Below are 6,768 nucleotides of genomic sequence, written 5' to 3'. Positions count from 1 at the left end.
TTTCTGCTCAAAGTACAGTCAATGAATGAATAAGAACTCTGAGTATATAAACATAACACTTACTGGTCCTAAGAAATGTATAAAGAAATTAGAGAAGTTTTGAAATATGTCTGTATCTGATTCCATCAGTATGTTTCACAACAATAAGGTTGTGAAGGTCATGGGAGAGCTCTTTGCTTTTACCCATCATGAGATGTTTCTTGGGTGACACCTTGGTAACGAAAAGTCTTTTTATAGACCATCAATTTACTAACCCAGCTGATATCAATTTACTTACGGATTTCAGCTGGTTCCTCGCGTTACCTTGCCTTGGAGATCTGCTTTTTCTTAGTGTGTTCAATACTTTTTTCCCCGTGTCATTCCACTTTATTACACATAACTTTATTTATGCACTTTAATGTTGTGAATTCTTTATATTTCTGGATTTCTTGAGTTTATACTGACGTCTGGTGAAAAGTTCATGTGAATAACCCCATTGGAAATATATTTACTGAAAAAAATGTTGACACGTTCTATACATATTTCCCCCACTGTATATGCACAGGTGTCATCTATGCTGGAACATAAAAACCTAAGTCTTTAGCATTTAGGTAGAGATTAGATAACTGCACTGACAGAGGAATAAGAGGACCAGAAGACACCTCAGAATTAAGACTGGGAGTGTTAAAAGCCATGTTCATTACTTATCACGATTCAGCAGAAGGCACAATGAAAACCTCATTCAATAATAGGCAGGGCAGCCTGTCAGATGTGGTGACATGCAACACCGGCGCACCTCAAGGAACTGTGCTTTCACCCTTTCTATTCACCATATACACCTCTGACTTTAGCTACAACTGTGGAACATGCCACCTCCAAAGATTCTCTGATGACTCCTCCATCGTGGGCTGCATCAGTGAAGATAAGGAGGAGGAGTACAGAGGCGTAGTGGAGAGCTTTGTCAGATGGTCTGAGAATAACCACCTTTAGCTCAACATCGGCAAGACCAAAGTACTGATAGTGGACTTCCCCACCTATTACCATCCAGGGGGAGAAAATAGAGATGGTGGACTCATACAAGTTCCTGGGAGTGCACATTAACAGCAAGCTGGACTGGTCGGAAATCACCGAAGCTCTCTACCGGGAGGGACAGAGCAGACTGTTCTTTCTAAGGAGGCTCAGGTCGTTTGATGTGAGCAGCAAGCTACTGCAGATGTTCTATCAGTCTGTAGCAACCAGTGCCCTGTTCTTTGCTGCAATGTGCTGGGGAGGTGGAATTAAGGCTGGAGAGGCTGATAAACTCAACAAGTTGGTGAAGAAGTCCAGCTCTGTTGTTAGTCACAAACTGGACACTCTGGAGACAGTGGTGGAGAAGAGAATAAGAAATAAAATCAGGTCCATTTTGGGAAATCCTCTTCATCCACTGTATGCTGAGCTACAGCAGATGGAGAGCACCTTCAGCCACAGGCTCATCCCCCTTCAGGTGCAAGAGGGAACGCTTCAGATGTTCCTTTGTACCGACCGCCATCAGGCTGTACAATACCTAGCCACCGCCCCCTTGACCTTACCTTACTACATTACATATGTGCTGTTACACTGCTGTAATATGGGTACCGTATTGTACTATTTACACTGCTTACACATCACTGCCTCATAGTTATTGTTATACAGTATCTCACAAAAGTGAGTACACCCCTCACATTTGTGTAAATATTTGATGATATCTTTTCATGTGACACACTGAAGAAATGACACTGTGCTACAGTGTAAAGTAGTGAGTGTACAGCTTGTGTAACAGTGTACATTTGCTGTCCCCTCAAAATAACTCAACACACAGCCATTAATGTCTAAACCGCTGGCAACAAAAGTGAGTACACCCCTAAGTGAAAATGTCCAAATTGGGCCCAAAGTGTCAATATTTTTATTATTACTGAAATACACTGAATCAGCAATTTTTCATTTTGTCCCACCTAATTCTTACATTAACAATACACAGTTTATAAAATATAAATGCGTTATGAATGAACACATTTAGAGGTATTAAATGAGCGCATCATCAGCTGAATGATCAACATATTTAGATGTTTTGCATGCTGAAGACATTTTTTGGCTGATTCAGCTGATAATTTTTTATCATCATAAATCTTAAATCAAAGGTAACGGATGAGTAAAACTTCGGTGTTTGTGTTAAACTGAAAATTGCACCAATTTTACTGAATGCAAAATAAAATATTACAGTATTTGTTTTCCCGATGATGGTGGTGTTGATGGTTTTGCTGATAAAACACACTACAATAACACACTCTGAACTCTACGTCACTCACACTGGTGTGTGTTTAGGCGGCAGTGAATGCTTCAGGAAGTATAATTTAAAAGGAATTTAAAATGAAATCATCTGGTGATTTAATTCAACAATTTCCTTTAGTTCTGTAATGGACTAAAGTCACTAAACACAATTTCAGCCTGTTCTCATCTCATCTGCTCAACACGTGGTGTATTCTAATTTAATTTTATCTTCTTTTATAGCTAGACATCGGAAATTCTCTCTAGATAAAATGTTCAAGTAAACAGTGATCCAAGTTGAAGCCCCTTTGTGGTTTATGACCTGCAGTGAACTTGTGCATGCACGGTAAAAAAACAAAAAAAGGGAAAAAAAGAAAAGTTGTCTTAACTTAAAATTTCAAGACAACTTGCTGCACAGCTTTTTTGAGTTTACTCAAGGTTAAAAACTGAGTTACATGAAATACTTTTCTTTTTTTTACAGTGTGAAAGACACCTAACATCCTATTAAGAATATCAAACTTTCAGTACAAGCGTGAAAGTGAGAAAAGTGTGAAAGTGAGAAAAGTGTGAAAGCGAGAGGGGTTTCAGCTCCGTCTGGTCTCCAGTCTTCAGGATGGAAGAGGACAAAAGGGCTGAAAGAGAAGGGACTCCAGGCTTTGAAACCTTCTGTGCTGAGAACAAAATGTTCAGGAACTGCAACTCACCATATAGGACCTACAGCAAAGTCCACAATTTCCATTGTACACGCTTACACACACACACAAATACTGTACTGTACTGTACGTTACTGTACTGTATTGTATTGTACTGTATTGTATTGTATTGTACTGTACTGTATTGTACTGTACTGTACTGTATTGTACTGTATTGTATTGTACTGTATTGTACTGTACTGTATTGTACTGTATTGTACTGTACTGTATTGTACTGTATTGTACTGTATTGTATTGTACTGTACTGTACTGTACTGTATTGTACTGTATTGTATTGTACTGTACTGTATTGTACTGTATTGTATTGTACTGTACTGTACTGTATTGTATTGTACTGTACTGTATTGTATTGTATTGTACTGTACTGTATTGTATTGTACTGTATTGTATTGTACTGTATTGTATTGTATTGTACTGTACTGTATTGTACTGTACTGTACTGTATTGTACTGTATTGTATTGTACTGTATTGTACTGTACTGTATTGTACTGTATTGTACTGTATTGTATTGTACTGTACTGTACTGTACTGTATTGTACTGTATTGTATTGTACTGTACTGTATTGTACTGTATTGTATTGTATTGTACTGTACTGTATTGTACTGTACTGTACTGTATTGTATTGTACTGTACTGTATTGTACTGTATTGTACTGTATTGTACTGTACTGTACTGTATTGTACTGTACTGTACTGTATTGTACTGTATTGTATTGTACTGTACTGTACTGTATTGTATTGTACTGTACTGTATTGTACTGTATTGTACTGTACTGTACTGTATTGTACTGTATTGTATTGTACTGTACTGTACTGTATTGTACTGTATTGTATTGTACTGTACTGTATTGTATTGTACTGTATTGTATTGTATATTATTGTATTGTACGGTACTGTATTGTACTGTATTGTATTGTACTGTACTGTATTGTATAGTACTGTACTGTATTGTACTGTATTGTACTGTATTGTACTGTACTGTATATTACTGTATTGTACTGTACTGTATTGTATAGTACTGTACTGTATTGTATTGTATTGTACTGTACTGTACTGTATTGTATTGTACTGTACTGTATATTACTGTATTGTATTGTATTGTACTGTATTGTATTGTATTATTGTATTGTATTGTACGGTACTGTATTGTAGTGTACTGTACCGTACTGTATAGTACTGTACTGTATTGTATTGTACTGTACTGTATTGTACTGTACTGTATTGTATAGTACTGTACTGTATTGTACTGTACTGTATTGTATAGTACTGTATTGTATTGTACTGTACTGTACTGTGTTGTATTGTACTTTACTGTACTGTATTGTATTGTATATTATTGTATTGTACGGTACTGTATTGTACTGTATTGTATTGTACTGTACTGTATTGTATAGTACTGTACTGTATTGTATTGTACTGTATTGTATTGTATTGTACTGTACTGTATTGTATAGTACTGTACTGTATTGTATTGTATTGTACTGTACTGTACTGTATTGTATTGTACTGTACTGTATATTACTGTATTGTATTGTATTGTACTGTATTGTATTGTACGGTACTGTATTGTAGTGTACTGTACCGTACTGTATAGTACTGTACTGTATTGTATTGTACTGTACTGTATTGTACTGTACTGTATTGTATAGTACTGTACTGTATTGTACTGTACTGTATTGTATAGTACTGTATTGTATTGTACTGTACTGTACTGTGTTGTATTGTACTTTACTGTACTGTATTGTATTGTAAAGTACTGTATTGTATTGTACTGTATTGTATTGTATTGTACTGTATTGTATAGTACTGTATTGTATAGTACTGTACTGTATTGCATTGTACTGTACTGTATTGTATAGTACTGTATTGTATTGTACTGTATTGTATAGTACTGTATTGTACTGTACTGTACTATGCTGTATTGTATTGTCCATCCATCCATCCATCCTCAACCGCTTATCCGTTATCGGGTCACGGGGGCAGCAGCTCCAGCAGGGGACCCCAAACTTCCCTTTCCCGAGCCACATTAACCAGCTCTGACTGGGGGATCCCGAGGCATTCCCAGTCCAGTGTGGAGATATAAACTCTCCACCTAGTCCTGTGTCTTCCCCGAGGTCTCCTCCCAGCTGGACGTGCCTGGAACACCTCCCTAGGGAGGCGACCAGGGGGCATCCTTACCAGGTGCCCGAACCACCTCAACTGGCTCCTTTCAATGCAAAGGAGCAGCGGCTCTACTCTGAGTTCCTCTCGAACAGCCACGCTTCTCACCCTATCTCTAAGGGAGAAGCCAGCCACCCTCCTAAGAAAACCCATTTCGGCCGCGTGCACCCACGATCTAGTTCTTTCGGTCACTACCCAGCCTTCATGACCATAGGTGAGGGTAGGACCAAAAATTGCGCGGTAGATCGAGAGCTTTGCCTTCCAGCTCAGCTCTCTTTTCGTCACAACGGCGCAGTAAAGCGATTGCAATAACGCTCCTGCTGCTCCGATTCTCCGGCCAATCTCCCACTCCAATGTCCCCTTACTTGTGAACAAGACCCCGAGGTACTTGAACTCCTTCACTTGGGTTAAGTACTCATTCCCTACCCAGAGTAGGCACTCCATCGGTTTCCTGCTGAGAACCATGGCTTCAGATATAGAGGTGCTAATCTTCATCCCAGCCGCTTCACACTCAGCTGCGAACCGATCCAGTGAGTGCTGAAGGTCACGGACCTATGATGCCATCATGACCACATCATCTGCAAAAAGCAGCGATGAGATCATCAGACCACCAAACCGCAACCCCTCCCCACCATGACTACTCCTCAATATCCTGTCCATGAATATCACAAACAGGATTGGTGACAAAGTGCAGCCCTGGCAGAGACCAACCTCCACCTGGAACGAGTCCGACTTTTTGCCGAGAATCCAGATACAGCTCTCGCTTTGGGCGTACAGAGATTGGATAGCCCTAAGAAGGGAACCACTCACCCCATACTCCCTCAGCACATCCCACAGTAAACCCCTGGGGACCCGGTCATACGCCTTCTCCAGATCCACAAAAAACATGTAGACCGGATGGGCATACTCCCAGGCCCCCTCCAAGACCCTTGCGAGAGTAAAGAGCTGGTCTGTTGTTCCACGACCAGGACGGAATCCTCATTGTTCCTCTTCAATCCGTGGTTCGACTATTGGCCGAACCCTCCGTTCCAGCACCTTGGAGTAGAATTTACCAGGGAGGCTGAGAAGTGTGATACCCCTATAATTGGCACACACTCTCTGGTCCCTCTTTGTGAACAGGGGAACCACCAGCTCAGTCTGCCACTCCTTGGGCACTGTCCCCGACTTCCACGCAATATTAAAGAGGTGTGTCATCCAAGACATCCCCTTTCAGCATTTCTGGATGGATCTCATCAATCCCCGGGGCTTTGCCACTGTGTAGTTGTTTGACTACCTCAGTGACCTTCACCAGGGAAATTGATGATGCTCCCCCATCAGCCTCCACCTCTGCCTCTACTGTAGAGGGCGTGTTAGTCGGATTCAGGAGTTCCTCAAAGTGTTCCTTCCACTGTGCAATTACCTCCTCATTTGAGGTCAACACCGTTCCCATCCTTACTGTACACAGCTTGGATGGTTCCCCGTTTACCCTTCCTGAGGTGGAGAATGGTTTTCCAGAAACACCTTGGTGCTGACCGAAAGTCCTTCTCCATGTCCTCTCCGAACTTCTCCCACACTCGCTGCTTTGCCTCTTTCACAGTAGAGGCTGCAGCCCTTCGGGCCTGTCGGTACCTTGCAACTGCCTCCGGAGTCCTC

The sequence above is a fragment of the Ictalurus punctatus genome, chromosome 17, assembly GCF_001660625.3.
Source record: "Ictalurus punctatus breed USDA103 chromosome 17, Coco_2.0, whole genome shotgun sequence".
NCBI lineage: Eukaryota > Metazoa > Chordata > Actinopteri > Siluriformes > Ictaluridae > Ictalurus > Ictalurus punctatus.
Note: the sequence above shows the minus strand (reverse complement) of the source record.